The following is a 23,996-nucleotide window of genomic DNA, read 5'->3' as shown; positions in this document are numbered from 1 at the left end:
CCGAAGGGCCTGTTTCCACACTGTAGGGAGTCTAATCTAATCATAACCTGGTTTTGTCTGATATCGAGTAGACAGACAAATTATAAATTTGTTTCTGACCATTCACCACTCCCCCACCCAGTCTAACATTATCCCAAATTCCATGAGCTCTCCTCTTACATGCAGCACCTGACCAAATACCTGTTGGAAATCTAAGAATATCACATCTTTTAGCTGGCTTTGTCTAATCTATTAGTTCCACCTCGAATATTCCTAATAACCTGGTCAAACATGATTTACCTTTTGTAAAATCATGCTGACTTTATCTGGTCATGAGGTGACTTTTTAAACATATTGTTAAGATGTCCTTAATATATTTTAGCTTTTTCCAACAACTGCTGTCAGGCTAACTGGTTAGTAATTCTCTACTTATTCCTCTCTCTCTCTCTCTCTCTCTCTCTCTCTCCCTCTGTCTGTCTCTCCTTTCTTGAATAGTGGTGTTAAATTTGCTAACTTCCAACATAGTGTAGTTATTCTTGGATCTTGAAAATTTTGGAAAATCAGAAGCAGGACATGCATGATATCCGCAGCCTCTTTTAGAAACCTACATATGCTGTTGGAATAATGGCTTCATGTCCCAATATGCCAAGCAATGACTGGTCTTAACGATTGACAAAATAACAAATTTCATCCCAATCTTCACTGCCAGTTCTTATAAGATAACATTCCTGTTCTGTCTCATTTCCCATATGGGCACCTCATCTTGATATCCTTAAAATTCTATTGTATTGCTGATGTGCTGAAAACTGACTTCTGTCTCGGATAAGAATGTCATTTTTTTGCCAAATTGCAAAAAGCGTTTTGTAGGTCACCTTTTAAAAACATAATAAACAGTGGCCAGGTAGTTTCTATATCCCTTCAAGCCTGTTCTAACACAGTACGATAATGGCGATCTCTTACTTTCATTCTAACTTTTGGTAAAATCCCCATATCCCTTAATTCTGGGTCATCAAAAATCCAGTGGACTCTGTACTGAATATGTCCAACAACTGAGCATCCACAACAGTGAGGGAGAGAATTCCAAAGATGCAAACATTTTTTGAGCATAGAAATTTCTCCTCATCTGAGACCTTTGTGAACAAACCTTTATTTTGAAACAGAAACAGAAATTGCTGGCAAATCTCAGCAGGTCTACAACATCTGTGGAGAGAAATCAGAATTAATGTTTTGGGTCCATTGACCATACCTCAGAATAGATTTAGAGTCATTGACTCATAGAGATGTACAGCACGGAAACAGACCCTTCTGTCCAACTCGTCCATGCCGACCAGATACCCTAATCTAATCTAGTCCCATTTGCCAGCACTTGGCTCATATCCCTCTAAACCCTTCCTATTCATATACCCATCCAGATGCCTTTTAAATGTTGCAATTGTACCAACTTCCACCACTTTCTCTGGCAGTTCATTCCATACATGCACCACCCACTATGTGAAAAAGTTGCCCCTTAGGTCCCTTTAAAATCTTTCCCCTGTCACCCTAAACCTATGCTCTCTAGTTCTGGACTCCCACACCTCAGGGAAAAGACCTTGTCTATTTATCCTATCCATTTCCCTCATGATTTTATAAACTTCTATAAGGTCATCCCTCAACCTTTGATGCTCCAAAGAAAACAGCAGCAGCCTATTCAACCTCTACCTATAGCTCAAATCCTCCAACTCTGGCAACATCCTTTTTTTGAACTCTTTCAAATTTCACAACAACTTTCTGATAGGAAGGAGACCAGAATAGCATGCAATATTCCAAACGTGGCCTAACCAACGTCCTTCCAGCCACAACATGAACTTCCAACACCTGTACTCAATGCACTGCCCAATAAAGGGAAGCATACCAAACGCCTTCTTCACTATCCTATCTACCTGTGATTCCACCTTCAAGGAACTATGAACTTGCACTCCAAGGTGTCTTTGTTCAGCAACACTCCCCAGGACCTTCCTATTAAGTGCATAAGTCCTGCAAAGATTTGCTTTCCCAAATACAGTACATCACATTTATCTAAATTAAACTCCATCTGTTACTCCTCAGCCCATTGGCCCATCCGATCAAGTTCCCATTGTAATCTGAGGTAAACTTCTTCACTGTCCACTACACTTCTAATTTCTCTCCACAGATGCTACCAGACCTACTCAGAATTTTCAGCAATCTGTGTTTGTTTCAGATTTCCAAACCTGTGGTGCTTTCTGTTTTTTGTCTTTATTTTTAAACCGTGACCGCATTTCTAAGATTCCCCTGCCAGGGGAAAGGTCTATTTAGCTTGAACCTATCCAAACTATTTAATGTAAAATGCACTTAGCAGTAACAAGATTGAAAGGCCAACAATGGGTTTTTCCAGCATGGTCTTGATCAGGTTGGAGGCACTCCTATGATAAGTTCCTCACCTTCCATTATCCTGCACAGCTAAATGCCCTCACCATTCAAATCCTGTCAATATGAAAGAGTACAAAATCCAGCCCAATGTCAGCAGTAGTTGTGAGACCCCAGTGCTGTTAACAATTGTTTGTTCAATTCATAACATAATAAGATATAAAACATTTGTTGGTCTCAAAAGACTGTAACAATTTAACAGGACCCTCAATTCTTGACAGTCATGTGAAAATGCATAATTTTATGACATATGACATATTGTGAGTAAAAGGTCAGTTTGGAGTGATAACAAAGAGCATCCAAAATATGCAGCAGATAGACTGGAAGTGAGGGATGTATGATGAAGAAAAGATGAGTGATTCAGTTAGAGAGAAGGAAAGAAAGGAGACAAAACTGAAGATCAATATAAAAAAGAACTATGAAGCAGAAAAGTAGCTAGGCATTTTCAAGGTCAGTTATATATAATGTATTATTGAGCATGAAAAATCAAATATATGATGGTGCATTTTTGCTTACGTTGTTTAATGCTGGCTGGGATTAATAATAATTCCATGTGCTCATTCATTGTTCAGCGGTAGTCTTGACAATGGGTTCAGCAGTAGTCTTGATAAATAAAAACCATATGGAAAGGTATTCAATGTTTTTGGTGAAAACAGATTGGATACTATAATGGAATGATCACAACAGTGGGGATCTTGAAAACTGGAAGCAATTAAACACAATTTGCTGACCAGAAGATTGTCCAAAAAGTTTCTTTTATAAATTCAAAACTTTAAACTATGAAGAGATAAAAAGAATATTCTCTTTAATTACTTAAAATGCTAATTGCCATGCAAGTCTTCCACTTGAATTTTAAACTCAAAGGAAAAATATACTTGAAAGCTAAAATCTATGATTTATCACTAACTGTTTGAACTAGATCCTGTGGATGAATGTGTTGTAATACTAATTAAAGAAATGAATTAGGGTAAGGATTACATTTTAGTTGCTGTCTAAGTGAGTTGAAAGAGTAAACTAAAATTAACAAAATGTGTTATGCTACAAGGTGCACTCTGAGATAAACTCAAGTGGCTTTTTATGATACTGAACTAGCAGCATGGAGGCCATTAAATTCAATAAAGAGAGCAGGAAGGCATGCTCTAAGCAGTAAGCAGTAACAGGCATATTGAAAAATGAGGTGGTGAGTCAACTTAGCAGCAACTGCATGCCAAACAGTGGAAGTAGTTCAAGCTGATGATTTCACAACCATCAATCAGATCGAAGCTTTCCAGACCTGTCACATCTTTCGTGAACGATGGTGGACAATCAAGCAACACAGTGGGGAATGATCCTTCTCCATTATCCTCATGCACAAGATGGGACAAGCCCAGTAAATCTGTGCAGAAGATAAAGCTGAAGCATGCACAACAACTTTCAGCCAGAAATATCAAGTGGATGATCCATCTCTGCTTTCTCCAGAGGTTCACAGCATCACAAATGTTAGTTTCTAGCCAATTCATTTCATTCCAAACGATATCAAAAAAATGGCTTAAGGCACTGGATACTGCAAATGCTGTGGGCCATGACATCAATAGTAGTGATGACTACAATAGTAGTAGATGTTGCCTAGTAGGGTGATGAAACATCTAGAAATGAACCTTCCAGCTCAACGAGCAAACCTACATCCAGAACCTCAACCTGAGCTACAAATCTCAAAATTCGCACAGAGTAAGATCTAGTTGTCTGAAGAGGAAAGGTTGGACAGTCCAAGCTTCTATCTACTGGTGTTGAAAAGTGAGATGTGAAATGATTAAAATATATAAAATTCTGAAGGGTGAATGTGGAAAGAATTGTGGGAAATCTGGAGTTAAGCACGCACTGTTTAAAAATAAGGTGCTTCCCTTTTAAGACAGAAATAGGGAGAAATTTATTCTACAGAGGGAATGAAGATTTGGAATTCTCTTGCCCAAAATACAGTGGCAACAGAATCTTTGAAACAAAGACAGAAATTGCTAGAAAAACTCAGCAAAAATGGCAGCATCTGTGGAGAGAAATTAGAGTTAATATTTCGGGTCAAGTGACTCTTCCTCAGAGCTGATGGTAGCTAGGAAACTGTCTGTTTATATGCAAAAGATAAGAGTAAATGATAAGTGGGGGATAGAGCACAAGGAGAGAGAATAACTGTTGGACAGACAAAGGAGTGGATAACGGTCTGACTAGGAAGGTGAATAGCTATTAATGGAGACTGTTAGTGGCTAACAATGGCTTGTGTATGATCACAGACTGCGCGATAAGAAGGCCTGGTGTGTGGGGGTTGGGGTAAGGACATGGAAGAGCTGAAACCCTAAGGTCAGTGAACTTGATATTAAGTCCAGTAGGTTGCAAGGTTCCTAAATGGACAATGAGGTGCTGTTCTTCCAGCTTGCGCTGAGCTTCACTGGAGCACTGCACTAAGCCTGAGACTGAGATGTTAGCCAAAATCTTTGAATTTTTTTACAGCAGAAGTGTGTGCAGATTTTTGATAAGCAAAAGATGGAACATTGTGACGATATATGGGAATGTGGAGTACTCAGAACAGTGATAATTTTATTAAATGGGCTAACTGCCCTACTTCTCCCAATGCCCTTTGAAATTGACTAGTCATTCATTGTTGGAAAAGGAATTGCTAAACTTTAGACTTTATCAAGGCATCATATCAGCAGCCTTTTGGTTTGGTCCATATGCAAAGGCATTTCATTTTTTTTTAACTGAGAAATTCAGAAGAATAACTTTGTTTAAAAAAACCTCCACCTGTAATGAACAACTATAATTGCACTTTGTGGATGTTTACATAATCAGAGTTAGTGATACCCAAAAGCAATTGTTGGATGAAGTAAGTGATTTGAAACATTTACCAATTTGGCAAGGCTGCCTGAAATGCAAGGTTATTATTATGTCATGCAAAAGCTGCTCCTTAATACTAAAGCCGATTTCTAAAAGGTGGCATTAAATTCTCAAATCTTCTCATAAATATTTTGAGACTAATGTTACTCTGCTGGTCACCAGGCCTTGAAGACTTGGAAACTCTGAATAGTCTGCCCAAGCTGAAGGAAGCTGTGTGAATTTCTCATATTGAGAATTGTTGCTAAATTGAGATTGGCAAATTCATAAGGGAAAATAGTTGGCATAGGGATTGAAAATGTCCAAAGAACGAGTGTTATCAACGGCCAAGACTTCTTGTCAATCTTCACATTCCAATAGCTCTTTCAGGCATTCAACTTTTCTCCTTGGCATGACCTCTTCCAGTATTGAAATATGAGAGTGAAACCTTTATTGCTTAAGATCTTCACAACCCTGGCAAATCTTTAGCCATCCATTTTATTTCTCCCTCAGCAAAATGAAATCTACCCAATCTGAAAGCACTGTGACTCTGCCAGTCAACTTTTATCCTTCATCTCTTGTTGTGCTCTTTGAAGCTATTCTTTCAGTTCCATTGGTATTTTGCTATAAGACAAATCTTGGTTCCTTTGCTGGATCAGTAGTGATGTGCTGTTTAAAACTTTACAATTTGGAAGCCAGTGTTGGACTGGGTTGGACAAAGTCAAAAGTCACAACCTCATCAAAATATTCCAGATAAATATGTACCAAACCTTCCTTCCTTCTGCTCAAATAGTATTCATTGGTTATGCTATTTTCAACCCTTAGTATCACACCCTCAACTCATGGTTGACTGAGATTAGCCTCAGCTCTTTGTAACTGCTCAATCCAAAGGGAACAGGACCATCTGTTTCAGTGACATGAAACATACAGTGAACATCTTTTCTTTGTGTGTCCTTCTGATTTGCGTCTTTCCAACCTTGAATTTCAATTTATCCCAACAGCTGTTACCATGACATTGCTTGGTTCCAAAGCATCTTTCCTTGGATACATTTTCTTTCAACTTTTCAGGGAAGATTTTCCAGTGGCCTGATTGGGATGTCGTTACTCTGTGTTCTGATACAAATCTGCGTTTTACATTTGCGATTGTGGGCTTGTTTCACAACTTCTAAATCTGAATAGTCGTGTGAATATCTTTCTCTGGAAATTGTCACAACCAGACAACTTATGCAGCTCTATGATTCCAATGTTTGTTTTGTCCTCAATCTTACCATCAGTGTTATGGTTTCTTTTCCCATTCATTCCCCCTATTGGCTTAAAGTCTACTACCTTGTACATGAATTTCCAGTGAACTGGCTTTCAACAAGCTCTGCATGTTTCCTTCTGTCTATGAACTCATGTGAGCATCCATCTTTCTTGTGCATCTCTCTCTCTGTCTGCTTTTATTGGTGTTCACTGCATCAACTCAGCTGCCTTTCTTGTGACTTAATTGAAAGTTAACCATTTATGTAATTAGTGTCTTCTTATCCCTCAGAGTTTGCAGAACTCCCAAATAAACTGAACAAGCAGCTTTCACTCAATATCTTTGGCTTTACATTTCCCAGTTGCATTTTGCTATTTTAGTGCAAAGTTGTCAATGAGTTCGCCTGCTCTGCCTGAGGCTTTGGAATTTATGTTTGTGGATCGAATCGTTTGAGGGTGGTATGGTGGCTCAGTGGTTAGCACTGCTGCCTCACAGTGCCAGGGATATGTGTTTGATTGCACACTTCGGTGACTGCCTGTGTGCAGTTTGCATGTTCTCCCCATGTCTGTGTGGGTTTCCTTCAGGTGCTCTGGTTTCCTCCCACAATACAAAGATGTGCAAGTTAGCTGAATTGGCCATGCTAAATTGCCCATAGTGTTCAGGGAAATGTAGGTTAGGGGTAAATGTAGAGTAATAGGGGAATGGGTCTGGGTGGGTTACTCTTTGGAGACTCGGCATGGACTTGCTGGGTTGAAGGGCCTGTTGCCACACTGTAGGGATTCTATGATTTTAGCTCAGAGATGTGTGCTGAACTTTTAGATTAGATTTGATTCCCTACAGTGTGGAAACAGGCCCTTTGGCCCAACAAGTCCACACCTACTCTCCCAGACCCATTTCCCTCTGACTAATGTCCCTAACACTATGGGCAATTTAGCATGGCCAATTCACCTGCCCTGCACATCTTTCGATTGTGGGACGAAACTCACAGAGACATGGGGAGAATGTGCAAACTCCACACAGGCAGTCACTTGAGGCTAGAATTGAACCTGGCACCCTGGTGCTGTAAGGCAGTTGTGCTAACTACTGAGGCACTGTACTGTTGTTTGTGTTCTGGGTGGCATCAGCTCTCATCTCCCAGGCAGTAAAGAAATTTAACGCCTTCTTTTCCAATCCAACCGTGGTGATTCATTAGGTAGCACTGCATCTGTGTCAGAAAAAAATTGACTTTGAGGCTGGCTGGGTCCGCCTATTTTCAGCAGATCGCTTGTATGGGAAAGCTGGATGGGCAGATGTATCACCACCTTGAGAGACAGATGATAAATCCTGGATAGCAATATTCATACCAGAAATTATAACTCAAACCTACAGCTTCATCAAAACATTTTGCAGTCAGACCCTAATGCAGTCCCTTGATTTCAGAGTAAGAAAGTACATCGCTGTGTAGCTCTGATCTGAATATTTGTGGACTGTTGCTACATGATCATAGATTGTAAGCATTCAAAGGGCTCTGAAGTTGAACAAATGCAGCAACACAGGAACAATGGGCTAGGAGGAAATATATATTTAAGCTGTATATGTGAAAATAAATCTATGTCAATTCTGGAAATCCAGGCTAAAAGTGAACATGTGATGAAAATATTCAGCAGATCATTTGGGCTTTTCAGAAATAGAGAAATAGACAAGCGACCTTTCATTGAGTTTGTCCATCTTCTACCTTCTAACCTGAGTTCTGATGAAGAATCACTGGACTCGAAATGTTAACTCTGATTTATCCCCACATATGCTGCCAGACCAGCTGAGTTTCACCAGCAACTTCTGTTTTTGTTTCAGATCTCCAGGGTCCGCAGTTCTTTGTTTTATTTCAGTGAACAATCAGCTTGATTACGGAGTCTGAATTCCCTCTTTTTTTTTACTTTAAACACGAAGACATAATCATGGAAGTGATGGTAGAGCTCTGTAAATTACTGTCAGTGTGTTCCTCATGCAGACACTTCCTCAGGTAGATCACTACGCAGGCAAGATTTCACACTGAATATGTTAAGGATTTAAATGCAGAAAATCCGGAAAAAACACAGCCATGCGATGATGCAAGTTGTGGAAACATTTGCATTGTGTTGTTTTCATCAAATCTGCATGTTTTAAGGAAATTTTAGGTTCTTATTGTTTCCTTAAATCAATGAGAATATTTACTTAACCATGTCAATGGGTAGTGTGGAAGATAATAATTACTCATATTTTTGTGTTGAATTTTGACTTTTTTTTTCAAATAAAATCACCTTACTAATTTGGATGGAGAGCAAGAGAAATAGTTCTATACTGAGGAACATCAGACTACCAGGGTTCTGACAAAAAAAAGGGAACTAGTTAGTTTAAGGCAGGAACGTGAAGAGAAAAATAAAACAGAGTGGCAGATGACCATCTCATGTGAAGGATAAGCATTAATATTGAAGAGTTGTGTCACAAGCATGTTTTAATGTTGTAGTTTCTTTCAGGTAAATTATATGTTTCTTTTTGGCTAGGTCCAAGTTGTGTCAAGTTTTGTGGAGTGATTCTTACCACAAGATTGAGTGAGCGATAGTGCCATATCTTTCCAAACTCACCTGATTAATTGGCATTGCAGCCTCTATAAGAGTATCACATCTGATTTCGGGCCCCTCTTGGCACACGCTGTTTGAGAACAACTTGCCACTTACTGGATATCTCAGAATTCACCAGCATCCCTGGCGTAGGTGCCAGCTTTAAAAGAATTTTGTGTACCTGGACAAGCATCATTAGTCCAGAACTACCTGGTCAGTTTGTAATATATTCCCCAGATGTGGTGGACAGGAAGATATTGGAGTCCTGCATGTCCTGTTGGGTGCCTGGACTTCCTCTTCCCTCAGAACCAGCAGTGGAGGCTGTGATTCCAGCCCATGCCAGCTTGTTCCCAGGTTGCCTCCCAGGTTAAAGCGATCTCAGCCATCTGGAGAAATGTACATCACTGACAGAAGAAGGTTAAGGTCTTACATTTCATCACCTTAAGTGCCATCATAATCTCTCCAATACCTCTCACTCAATCTATCCCTGCAACTGTACCCACATCCCTCCACGGTTCATGCTCTACTATTCGCACCATTGCTTGCAGACATCATCCCCCTCACCCTCACTCATCCCAACACTTGATATCACGAAGTCTACATCCCCTCTCTGCTGCCTACTCACTTGTATTTCCCTACCTGCACCATCAGCAACAGCTGTGCCATCCACTGTCACCTTTTGTCATACTTGCTTCTCTCATTCCAGAGAAGAAAAGCCCATAAAAGGTCAGAAAGAGTCAACATGTGTTGTGGGCTGCCCACTGTTTCACTCCTCACTCCTTATGAGGACAGGATTCCGACTGTGACTGATGGTGTGGCTGACTAGCCATTTCCAAACTCCTAGATTTTACTGTGCTGCAGTCCCTGAATGAAGTCTATGACCCTTGACTTGACTGAGGACTATTGACAATCATGACAAGTATCCTGGCTCGGTGTCTGTGCTAAAAGGCATGAAAAGATATTAATGAAATCAACGTGGTATCTTTGGCTGAGAGGGAAAAGCACAAAAAGACAAGGCCAGTCAGGGATGCAGTGTGTATCCAAGTAGATTCAGAGTGAGTGGATGCTATGACAGTGAGTGCAGAACCTAGCGATGCAACCTGCTCCCTATAGGAGCTGAGTGCATGTTACTGAGTGCACAGTGTCCTTGCTGCAACATTACAATGGTAATTGGTGGTGTAGCCCAAGGTGCAAAACTGAAATGCAGAAGCATCCTAACAGGGATCAGAGATGTGCCATAAAGGTTCTTAGAGCCTGTCACATGTTGAATAGCAGGGTCTGTGGACAAGGAGCGCATGTAGCAGGTGACCATTGAGTATGGTCTGAGATGTTGTTGCCTGTTTCCAACATGGAAGTAATTTAGTGTAAGCAGTGAGCTGTGTCAGCAATGTGTGGTTATTTGGGCTGTTATTAAGCTATTTAACAGGCAATAATGAGCATCAATTGGGAACTCGTCACTGCTGAGTGAGGAAAGTGTGTAAGATGCAGCAAGATAAACTTGGCATTGAGTTGGCCATCACTGACATCTTGCCTGATTCTGCCACGCATCTCGCCATAACCCATGTCACTCAGACTCTGATAAGAGTCCACCCTTTGCGCTCGTTTTGTACTATTAGCTTCACCGAGCAGGCAGATTCCTTACTCTTAAATTTGCCAAATTATCACAATTGACCTGGAGTGACCCCTGCTTCAAGCCTCTTCTTCACAGCAGAGGAAATCTTCTGCTCAAATCTATATTCACCTGTGATGTGTCACTCTATAAATGGTAATGTACACTCTGCCAGTTGCGTTCTTGATTTGCAGTTCATATCTAATATCCATACTGTTAGGTTTTTACTCCATTCCCATTATCTGCATGTTAACTGTGGCTCAGTGATGCTACATCTTTGTCTGAGGCAGAAAAACTGACCCTGCGGTCTAATGTCAAGTGAGAATTAAAAATAAAATTCAGTTGGGATCTACAATAGTAGATTAATTTCATCCTCACTGGTTTAAGAAACTTTGAGAAGTGCTGAATTTTTGAAACAAATGCAAGTACTTCCTACTTTTCCTTTCTCATTCTTTTCTGCCAAGGCAAAGTCTCCCTATGAAGAGCTGAAACACACGACAATTTTGGAATGCATGGCGATGCAGACTTTGGGTAATTGAGGTAGGTTATTTTGGAAATTAAACTTAGTCTACATTAACATATCAAGTACATGAGAACAGGAGCAAGTCATTCAGGCTCTCACATTCAATCATATCATAGCTAGTCTGTGTCTAATACCAGCTACCAACTTTGGCTCTTTATCCATGATTTTTTTGTTTTTGCTTAGCAAGATAATATTGATCTTATTTGATTAATTAAGCCACTCTACTGTTCTTTATGTAAGAAAATTCCATACTTGCCACACATTTCCTAATTTCTCTCCCAAATACTTGACTCTGATTTGACAGTTATGTCCCATTCCCTGCTAACGTAAGTAATTCAATCTATACAATCAATTCTTTTCAAAATCGTAAATCTGCAATCATATAACTATTTAACCTTTTATGTTCAATGAAATTCAAGCTTAATGTATGCAGTCTCTCCTCATAATCTAACCTTTGCAGCCCTGTAACATGCTAGTAACTTTGTTCTACACTCTTTCCAAGAGATCTGTGCACAATACTCAGCTGTGGTTTCACCAGAAAGTGGTGGTAACCCTCTTCTGCTTCTTATCTTTCTCCTCTAATTATGAAGGTGAACATTCCATTCACCTTTTTGTTTTTTCTTTTGTACAGGAACTGCTAACTCTGTTTGAACATCCACTGTTTCTAACTTTTCACAATTTGAATAATACTCAGATTGTTCCTTTCTTTGCTTCAAAATGGATGACCTGCTGCTACACTGAAATTGAAACACAGTTGCCTACCCATTTATCAATATTTATTTGATTTTAAGCTCCTGACAGCACGACTTACAACTTTATCAATCTCAATATCATTGCCAAACGTCCTTGTTGTGCTATTTTAAGTTATTGAAAAGCATTGTGAATAGTTGAAGCTCAAGATTCTTCTGGGACACTAGTAGTCACTTTCTTCCAATTTCAGCACACATCTATTACCCCTACCACTAACTTCTAGTACTTAATCAATCTCCCAACCATGTCAGCATTTATTTTCAATTCCAAGAGCTTTAGTATGAAGTAACGAGTTCTTGTGTGATATGTGATTTAGTGTCTTCTGGAATTTTATATATACTATGTTTGTGGAAATGCTATTGTATGCTGCTTTAGTTATTTCTGCATCAAAAATCTATTAGGTTTATTTGAAGTGACCTACTTCACAAATCCATATCAGCTTTCTCTAATCACCTAAAATTTTTCTAAATGCTTGGTCACTAAACTGTAGGCACAAAATTGACTTATTTTAATTCACTTGCCCTATTTCATTACTGCATGCACCAGTAGGACCTGCACTGAAAAATTTTTATTTTGCCAAATCAAATGTATTAAAATGAAAAACTTCCACAGTAATATTTTTTCAAAGTCTGTTGTGCCAAGTGTAATTAAATGGTAAATCATCAGACTTTCCTTTTCATACATAAAGAAGGAATTGACGAAAGTCATCAGCTCTCAATTTGGTTATGGTAATTTCTGCTAGATTCACACTTCTTTCACTCCCTTGCATACTAATAGTATTCTCAGGAATTTTCTAAACAATTGCCAACAATGTAAACTTTGCAGGAAATTCCAGTCCAATGCATCACTTATTTTTAAAGGTTAAATTAAACAAACTAAATTATCATTAGGAGCTCATACTTTGAAGTCATAAAAGGAATTCAGCATGCCCCTCAGTGGAATAAAGAAAGGCTTGCACTTGTGACCTGGATTACTCAACCCCCTCATCACCATGTTTTTGAGAACAATGAGGCAGATGGTGTTTTTCTCCTGTTGGTGGTATTTTTAACTTTTCACCTGCTAATCTTTTTTTCTCTCAGAAACCCGTGTCCCTAAGTTTCCAGTTTCCTCCCGTCCCTAAACAATGGTAGAATGATACTGCCACCAGGTTGCAGATTGAGGTCAGAGCAATCAAAAATGTCAAACAGCTTTGGCGAGCAAGTGATGTTAAACTATTCTTTCTGGCTTTGCAGTCAATGGTTGAAATGGTCAGGCTGCTTATGCCCTGTTCTACGTGACAATGCAGACATTGGCTACTCCCTGAGCCAATGCAGACTTGATCTCCTGCTGTCCTTGGATGTAGAAGCAAAGAATGAAATGTCCTTTTTAAGGCAATATGCAGTACAATGTAATTATTGACAACACTATTGAGTGTTCAGGGATGGGAATGTGGTTAACAAATTCCACGTAAATCAAATGGCATTTGAGGGAAAAGCCTGTCTCTACTGCTTGTTAAGTACTTCCAGTGTCAGAGTTACCCAACATTATGTGTTCAAATTTTCAGTGCTCCTTCCATTTTACAGCAAACTAGAGATGACAAATTGATCTCATGTTAAAATTGGGATGCAATTTCAAGTTTGCATCTGAAGTGATTTTATGCCTCTCAAAACTTTCAAGACCCTTCACATCACCCCTTTGACACTTAAAATTAAAGGAATAAACCAGATACAGTTTCAAAAATTCCATCCATGTATCCCTTTACAAAATGATTCACTTGCACATCAAAGTTGTGTCAACTTCTTGCTTCCAAACAACAAAGGGACATATTGCTTTGTACATTTTTGCAGTGAACATTGGAGCATTTTTAATTAAATATTGACCGCCCTTCAGTCAAAGCTCTATATTTTATGTTAAGCATTCCATTTTCATTGTCACCTTCACATATTTATTTGATTCCCTTGTTGCCTGTCTCCTTGCACTGATGGCGTGTTTGATCTAATTAATGGAAGGATCATCTCTGCCATTGCACCTCTATGTTTGATTCTTAATACTGCTTCAGCCTGTAAGTTAATTTAGCTTGCATGCCAAGTTGTTATTCATTTTTTTTAACAACTCTGTCCAGCAAATATTATTGAAACCAATACTGAAACTGGCATAAAGGGCCTGAATTTTACCAGAAGTGTCAAATCTGTTGTGTTTCAGGGATTTTTTTTCTCTATGAGTCCTGGTGAATGTTTTGTCACACTATTCTTTACAGCTGACCTCATTGGCTATGCACCATGCCTCTACTGTGCCCTGCTTCTGCTATCTCCTGTTCAGCACTGACAGAAAAACCAACATTATTTTTAAAGCCTAGCCAAGTACCAGGTCAGTTTGCCAACCAGGAGATACCTTTCAAGTAGTGGGAGGAGAACAAAAATGAAATGTTTCTGATGGTATCTAGTTGGCACAGCTGAAACATCATTACAAACATGAGTGCCCTTTTGTCAATGGATTTTAAATCAGCAACTATTAATGAACCAAGCTGCAAAGGTTACTCACGCTGAGCACCATTTCACCTTTGAACCCTTTCCGAAAGCATACTACCTTTTCTCTAACAGCCAAAGTAATCCAAGATCTTCTCATTGTTCACTACTGCAGTGTCATATACTGCAAAGTCTTCAAATGGTTTCATTCACTTTTTTATTCACCAACAGCAAACACAAATAAAACTCAAAGAAAAAAACTGTATTTGCTTCTGGGAGCAGACAAGACCCAGCCTCTGCAAGTATGGCTGATGACTCCATTCTGCAGATCCTTGACTGAGTTTCCTTTTGAGCAGCAAATTTATAGTCAAGGAGTGATTCACTACATTAGGTCTCACTGGGTGTTAATTAAGTCCTATCTAGTTTGTTGTACTTGACAGTCTTATACTCTAACATTCAGAAAGTACTATTCAATGTTCTCATCTTCCTCATTGTAAGACTGTCCCTACTCTCTCAGTCACTCAGAGTTCAATGCATCCATCTTTAGCTGCTCCAATTGTGTAGGGTACAGCATATTAGGATTAGGTGGTATGCTCTGTAAAGCTACCCATGATTGATCCAAACAACAGAATCTCATCTACAGCTGGCCTATTGTCTACAACATAAGGGCTGCATTTTATCCATATTTGTCCTCAGTCAAGGATTTGCAGAATGGAGTCAAGAGTCATACTTGCAGCGGGTAAGCCTTGTCACTGAGTGTAAGGCATCCGGCCCTTGAAACAAAGCAATAGCATGAGAACTCTTAAGGATAGAGATATCATGGCAGTAACATCGCTTAGTATTGGGAAGCCTGTGAACTAGAGATCAGGAAGGAGTTTCATTTTAAAGCATTTCTGATGATTATTAAAGTATTTATTATCCAACTACTGTTTCAAACATAAGAAAGCTAAACTGCCAGTTGTGGCAAAATTATGACTAAGGACAGTTACCAAGAAGTAAGTGCAGCTTGATATATCAGTCCATTGCTTGTTTCTGGATTATAGTGTATTTTTTCTTTGGCTTGTCCCACAAGTGGTCGTTAATGATTGCCATGTTTCAGAAGTAGAATCTTGTCAAAGTAGAAATTTATAGGTGGATCCAAATTGATAAATTCTACTGTTCTTTTCCATTTTTGCTGGAGAGTTCAAGAATCCCAGATGGAAAACCAAAAAAAAAGGATAGAGAGGAGATGCATCCATAAGAAAGAAATAAGTGAGTCATTTCAAACTTGGTTTCATAAGCTTAAAACTATAGTGAGGTAGATTACGCTCCAATAGGATAGCTGTCTCAGAAAACTTGGAATCCCTACAGCATAGAACCAGGCCTTTCAGCTTATCAAGACCGCAATGACCCTCTGAAGAGGAGCCCACCCAGACCTACCACCCTACCTTATCCCTGTAATCCTGCATTTCCCATGGCTAATCCACCTAGCCTGCACATCCTGGACAATATGGACAACTTAGCATGGCCATTCCACCTAACCTGCACATCTTTAGCTTGTGGGAGGAATCTGGAGCATCTGGCAGTAACCCATGCAGTCACTGGAAGAATGTTGAAACTTTATTGCTGGAACAGCACAGCAGGTCAGGCAGCATCCAGGGAACAGGAGATTCGACGTTTCGGGCACAGGCCCTTCTTTCAACCTACTGGAAGAATGTGCAAACTCCACACAGACAGCTGCCCAAGGCTGGAATCAAATCTGGCTCCCTGGCACTGTGAGGCAGCAGTGCTGACCACTGAGCCGCCATGTCGCTATGATGGAGAGGAAGAGGATTTTCTTTTCTCAGATAGTTGTGAGGGTGTCAGTTATGATGGCACCTTCCAAACCCATTACTACTTGTCATCAGCAATCATACGCTAATGAGTGCGATTGACCACCTAGGAAATGACGTGTCATGAGTAATGATCCTAGAACCACATCTCCAACCACACTTTTGGAAAGTGTTTCTAGAAGGTGGAAGTGGCCCTTCGCCTTGAGAATGTTGGCCTTCCTTTCTCTGTTTCCTTCTCCATACTTTCTCCTGCTAGTATGTGCTCTCATGTCCTTTCATGTAGGAGATTCTTCCAAGTCAGTTTCTTCTGAACAAGGGCCTCCCACATGTTTACATTTGTGTTGCATTTCTTGAGGAAAGTCTTCAGGGAGTCTTTGAAATGCTTTCTTTGTCCCCCTCTCATTCAAATACCTTCTTTGAGCAGGATGAAGAAGGTTTGTTTTGGCAGTAGGAACTCAGGTATTTAAGCTCATGGCTAGCACAATGGAATTAAGTCCTACCTATATTGTTGCACTTGAAAGTGTTATACTCTACCATTCAGAAAGTGATGTTCCTCTTGTTCAATGTTCTCATCCTCCCCATTGGAAGAGTCTCCCCATTCATGGATGATCATGACCTTGATGACGGTGCTATTAGCTGCTTCAAGGACACTGATGTAAGTACATTTGTGTACCCAAGTGATGTGATGAATCTATCTCAAACAGTGTTGATGGTATTTCTCAAGGGCTTTTAGGTGGTCCTTGTTTCAGAGCCATGTACAATAGTCAGAAAGATGACTGCCTTATATACATAAGGATCTTGCTATCAACATGGATGTCACAGTCATTTAAGACTCTGGTCCTTAGATTAGATTAGATTAGATTTGCTACAGTGTGGAAACAGGCCCTTCAGCCCAACAAGTCCACACCGACCCTCCGAAGAGTGACCCACCCAGACCCATTTCCCCTCTGACTAATGCAATTAACACTATGGGCAATTTAGTACAGCCAATTCACCTGACCTGCACATCTTTGGACTGTGGGAGGAAATCCACGCAGACACAAGGAGAATGTGCAAACTCCACACAGACAGTCGCCTGAGGCTGGAATCGAACCTGGGACCCTGGTGCTGTGAGGCAGCAGTGCTAACCACTGAGCCACCGTGCCACCCCAGAAGTTGGCATCAGAAGTTGGCGCTCACAGATAAGATGTGGTGTTCAATCTCTGCATCAATGTTGGGGGGGGGTGAAAGAGGACTGAGAGATAAATAGGGGAGTGGGGTGGGGCTATGGGGAAGGTAAATTGGAAGGCATCAAGGTCAATTTCACCAGTTTCCTCATCTCCTCTCCCCCCACCACATCCCAGATCCAACCCTCCAATCCTTCACTTCAGCACGGCCTTCTTGAACTGTCCTACCTGTCCATCTTCCATCCTACTACCTTTTCAACCCTCCGCTCCGACTTATCATCATCACCCCCCCCCACCTGCATCTACCTATCATTTTCCCAGCTACCTTGCCCCCTGCCAAACCTCATCCCTGCATTTATGTCTCAGCCACCTTCCCACTATCATCCGCCCCCCCACCCCCCACAACATTACTGATAAAGGCCTTATGCCCGAAATGTCGATTCTCCTGCTCCTGGGATGCTGCCTGACCTGCTGTGCTTTTCCAGCGCCGCACTTTTCGACTTTGATCTCCAGCATCTGCAGTCCTCACTTTCTCCTGCATACTGAAGTTCCACAAACGAGGTCAGTACTGTTTTCTTCATAGACTTCAACTTCCTGCAACTTCCCCTCATAGCTACTCACCTGCCAAACTATAAAGTGTATCCCCATTCTTTCAATGTTGTCAGGTCAAAATCCTTGGACTCTCTCCAGCGACACTGTGCAAATGTTCTCTGGCGATTCAAGAAGGCAGGTCACTACCAGCTTCTCAAGGGTATTAGGGATGGACAATAAATGCTAGCCTAGCCAGAAACACCCACATCCCCTGAATTATTTTTTTAAAAACTTACTCAAGAGTTAATGTTTTAATCTGTCCCACATTTCCTGGATAATTACCCAGGTATTCTCCCAAATCTCTGATTCTACCTCAAATTCAGAGATATGCATACAAAATCCCAAGTAGCTAAGGAAGTGCCAAACATCATTTTGTGATTTGCAGATACCACATGAGCATCTCCGATCTATTTTGTTATACTTGGAGCCTCAGCATAAAATATAAACATACCTGCCATCTGGTGGCCTTGAGGGAGAAAGGCATCTCATTTCTGAGCACTTCTGATAAACTGGTCGAGAGGTTTTTGTGGGATGATGGTTACACTTGTATAATCCTTTGTAATCTCATTAGATTGATGGAATCAGACCATGTGGTATAAGGTAATTCATATTATTTGTTCTCAGGATGCGGACACCCTTGGACAGGCTAACACTTATCATCTACCTCAAGATACCTTGAGAAAGTGCTTATGTTGCTTTTTCTTGAATCAATGTCTTCTGTCTGGTGAAAGTGTTGGTTTTGCTTTTGTTTCCCATGTAAAAGGGTTTTATATATTTGAGTGGCTTGCTGCGTCGCTTCAATGTGCAGTAAAGCACCACTCAGGTTCTGAAGGGGTTGAAATGCTATTTAGGCCAAACTGGGTGAGGGCGGTGAGATTATTTTTCCTGTGGGACATTAATGAACCAGATGGGCTTTCATAGCACTTTCTTGAGGCCATCTTTTTAACTTCAAATTCAATTCTGATTTCGCAAATTTTAATGATGGGATTTGAACTTTGGATTACTCAACCCGGCCTCAGAGTTACCAACAAGCTAACACAATCACATTTATCTTCTTGAGTTCTTTGCCTGAAAACAGGGCTGACCCACCCTGCTGTGGTCTCCAACACAGCTAGGGTGAGAAGGCAGATTCTGAATTCACCTAGCCAAAACAGAACAAAACGTGTTACCAATCTGTTGACATCAGGCAAGACCATGCTGTGATGAATTTTTATAAGAATGTATTTTTTATATTGTTGGAGCCAGCACTCTGTGAACATGGAAATTCAAAGGACAGGCAGTTTCAAAGAGTAGTTACATGCAATTTCCAGTGTTGATTGCTACATTTGACTATTGTGAAATAATCAAATGAAATTTTGCCTGGGAGCAATGATATGACCTTGTGCAAGATTTTCAACACATTACTGAAAGCTGTTTCGGGGTATCTGAAGTTCACAGTTCAGGGTGCACAGTTAGTGAGAAGAAGAAGACAGACAAAGAGAGAATAAACACCACTGAGTCCATGTAGTTGGGAGCTCAGTGAGAAGTTAACAGCATTTAGCTTAATTGGCTGATCAGGTGATTTGCAGTACAGTGTGACACCAACAGTGTGGGTTCAATTCGCATCACTAACTGAGGTTTCAATGAAGGTGTCTCCTTCTCCCTATCACCCCTCACCTGGGGTATGATGGCCCTCAGGTTAAATCACTACCAGTCATCTCTCTCTAATGAGAGAGAGCAGCCCTAAGGTCTGGAAAACTATGGCGGCACAACATTTGCTGTTAGAACTCAGGGAAATGTTTTAGAAATTAGTTGGTAGCTAAGTATTGGAGTTAGTGTTCAGGAAAATTCCTGGGATCAGTAGGAGGTCAGAAGAAACTGTATGCCTTTAATTGTTTGGGGGAGCTGTGAGCAAATGTGAAGGAAACCCACACACACTATGTACAATTAAGCCAGGTTAAAGCTCAGGAAACAAACTACAAAACTACAGGTTTGCTGTTTGTAAAAAGTCTGGTGCGGTGCCTATCAGTAAGTGCTGTAGTGCAGTTTCTAAGACTTCAGGAAAGCAAGGTGTCAGGAAGGATAGGTGAACCACGAGAACATCAGCTGTCCATGACAGAATGGCTGTTGAGGGCATTTCAAAGTCAAGTTATCAAAAGTGAAAAATCAGAATCCTTTGTAAAGTTTTAATGAAATTTGATGACCACAGTGTTATTGATGTTTGGTGGGGAGGGGTTGCTGAGAAGTGGAATCTGCTTGGATCACATTAGCTATTTGATGTGTCCTGTTTGTCCACCATTTCTCTGTTACCCAAGTTTGTTTCATGCAAAATAAAAACAGAAAATACTGGAGGAACTCAGCAGATCTGGCAGCATCTATGCAAAGAGAAACAGGTTAAATGTTTCAAGGCTAACATGACTCATCTTCAGAACTCTATGCTGAGTTTCTTTTTCTTTGTTTATTTTGAATTTCCAATGTCCTCAGTATTTTAGTTTTATTTGTTTCATGCTAGGCCTGTACTGTTAGAATGTAAATCATTTCTATTTTTGCACAGTAGAAACATTTTTTGCCAATAATGCCTCATGTTTTACTTCTTTGCAAAAGAGAACAGGCTAGCTTTGATTTATAAATCAGATCTGGTCTGAGATCTATGTAATTGGGCACATCACCACACTGATTAAATTTAATATTTGTTGCAACCATGTAAAGTGGAACTAGAAAGAAATCAATGTAGACCTCCAACCTTGTTGGTAACAGGCTATTCAGCCAACTGAGCTGACTGATCCCCAATAAGTCTGAGTTGTTGTGACACTATGCACTATACAATGCAAATTGTGGCCGGGAGCTATAGATAATGATAGTAGAGGCTCCAATTTCATTTCATTTTGTTGCTGACCGATAATCTCTCCTGCTATTTCTGTCTACCATTGGCATTTGTTGAATGTATTGTACAAATTAATACACAACGTATCTGACCATGTTATAAACACACTTTCTTTAACCATCAAGTGGGAGTTAAACCGAAAGTTTCCAGAGTTTTACCAAGAGTTTCTGACTTAGAGACAGAACTTATCCACTGTCCTACACGATGTCCTCAGAATCATGTTAGCATCTCCCTTTATTTGTGATCTAGTGTGACAAACATCGGTAGCTAGGTGAAATATTGATGTACATTTTTTCCTCTCCAAATGTCACAAAATAAATGTTGGCATATGAAATTTGGAATTTGAGCTATTTTGAGCTTCCTCAAATGGTATACTCTGTTTGGAAATTAGCAATATGTCTAATGTGTGTGTCAATCATCGGATGGCAACTGATAGATACATAAAACAAACAGCCCAAACCAGAAGACTTTTGGGTTTCATGATAGGCTTTTAATTAATCTGTCCAATTAAGATGTTTGAAGTTTTATATAAATGTATTAGTTTATAGTAGATTAGAAACTACCTATAATTTGATCAATGATTAGAACAGACATATTAAGCTATCTTTATAGACAGTTCATTGACACATCTTACAAACAGCTCTGGCTATAAGTAATGATCATCTGACACAAAGGATTTAATGAAACTTTGGCAAGTTTTTAAAAAATATTGGAAAGTTTCTGAGGAGAATGAAATCCTTTGGGGAAAACAGCCTTGGATGAGGTAAGGAGACGATGATACCAGAGGGACATGTGAAGGCTGAAGAAACTAATCTCAGCTAAATGATGTTAAAGATTGGCTTTTCAACACAAGGTTTTGAAAAAAGACTCCACTTTTTACAAAGTATCGCATAATAAGGCAACACTTTCTAAGGTGAAAACTAGTAAACTATTCAGGTCCATCCTGAAAATGCTTATAAAGTAAATGACTCTGGGAGACCTCAATGCTGCAAGCGTTGAAAATAAATTCCCAAAAGTAGATTCACAACTGAATAAACTGAGTGGTTGCTTTCAATGCCATTTGCCCAATTCCATGCTGGATCTTTTTGAATCCACTCCATCACTTTAACTTCATGGTTATCGTGAAAATCATGTCAGTAATATAGGTATTAGATAAAGATGAGCAAGTTACACATTGATTGTGAATTGATGGTTAATAAGCCAAAGCATGTGATGAGAGTCTCTGCATTGATTCGGGTTACCTTTGGGAGATATTTTAGATTTGTGTGCATTTTCTTGCACATAAAATGAATAGAACAAGGAAAAGTATGGAGACTGTAGAGTTTGGACATTTTGGATAAAACAACAATATTTTTTACAAAAAAAATACAGGCTGAGTCATGCTTTTTTTGTCAAATTGTCAATTTTGTCAAGTTTCAAGAAGGGTTTTTCTCTCTCTGTGAAACTTAGTGAGGTTTTTTGCAACATATTTCCGACTTGCCTAATGACTACCCTCACTGATGAGAGCCCTCAGGTCTGAGCCCTACTCTACCAATCGCCACACCAGGAAGAACTCATCACTGCCAAGATATTCCCAAACTGAACTGGCATCCATGGAGCTGCTGCCATCTTTAAATGAACGTTATACACCCGAACATGACTGTTGGCATGGTACTAGTCTGCATGGTTCCTGACATTTGTCCTGGCCATTTCAGACAAGGAAAAAATCAGCTCACAGTTTTGCTGGCAAAAAAACTAGAGATCCTGGTGGACAGGGTGATGCAGAGTATGGATGTCTCCTTCCTGCAGGAATGGAAATGAAGACCACGGTACCAGACCAAGTCAATAATGTCCTGCAGTTGCTGAGATAATTAATTTAAAATAAAGTTCTTTTTCATCTCAATTAAATATACAAATGAGGTTCAGAGCATGTTCAACTGATCGGACCTTTGGAAAGTTGAGCTGCAGAAGACCACCAGTAAAGGGTGAATGCATTAGATTGTAAGGAAAGTATTCTCCAGGTTTGTTTGCAGCTCAATATGATTCAGCACAAAGCAGCCACTTGACTGGCACCCTTCCACCAACTTCAACATTCCCTGTCACCAACACCAGTACACAGAGACAACTACAAGATACACAGCAGCAACTCGCAAGGGTTCCTATACATTTCAAATCCATGACCTCTACAGTGGAAGAAGACAAGTACAGTAGGTGTTGCAATCCTTGAAGTTCCCCTCCCCCATCATCTACCATCCTGAACTATAATGCTGTTCGTCCATTATCACTGGTCAAATGCCTATAACTCCCATCCTAAAACTGTATGAAGTGCAGTGGATCACAAAGGTTGATCATTGCCAGCTTCTCAATGGAAATTAGGGATAGGAAATAAAGAGTGGCATTATCAGTGTTACTCACATCCCATCAATTAATTTTTAAAAACACCATGAAAGGAAGAGGGTTTACAGAACTTTAAATTAACTAAGAGAATGAGTTCAAATGACTGATATGCATGGAAGAATCAGTTTCCTGGACTATGCCATCTTTTCTTTTAATTTCCATTCTTTTATCACAATATTACACTTGGCATGTGAGCGTGTAGTGATTGGAACCAGGGCCAGGTCGATCTCATTGACTATGGGATCCCTGATTGGTATTATTAACCTCGGCCATTCAGGGAGCCCTGGCTGACAGATATACAATGGGGTATCAGAGTCTCCTGATTCTAGGGGCTGGTTCAGAGCTGGCAGGTTAGAGCCTCACATATATACCACATGTACATAAAGGGTGGTTTGGTGACGGGACACTGCTATCTGTGCAGTTATTTCAGAATGCAATATGATTTTGTGGCCATAATGTAAGTGGAATCCATATTTCACAGTAGAGATTGAAAAGGAACTTAGTTATTCCAATATCTTAGTCTTTCCATCCAGAGACAGATGGTTGCCCATTTGCAGTTGATCATCTTCTGACAATATTCAAATGTGAGGAGTAATTCCCTGCTTTGTGGTCAAGCAACATCTGCAAACCTAGTCAGTGTTACTATAAGATCATTGCTGAGGGCAGTGAATTAAAATGACTTTTTGACTGCAGTTGACCACATCATGATTGTGATAAAGAAGTTGACTAAATGAGGAAGCATGACTTGATGGCGATAGCTGTTTCCCTTGGTACCATAGCAAAATGTTCTTAGGTAATATTTTGCC

Source organism: Chiloscyllium plagiosum, unplaced genomic scaffold (assembly GCF_037043375.1).
Source record: "Chiloscyllium plagiosum isolate Xiang-an unplaced genomic scaffold, Cpla_swu_hap1 HiC_scaffold_3, whole genome shotgun sequence".
Lineage (NCBI taxonomy): Eukaryota > Metazoa > Chordata > Chondrichthyes > Orectolobiformes > Hemiscylliidae > Chiloscyllium > Chiloscyllium plagiosum.
This window is presented reverse-complemented; position numbering follows the sequence as displayed.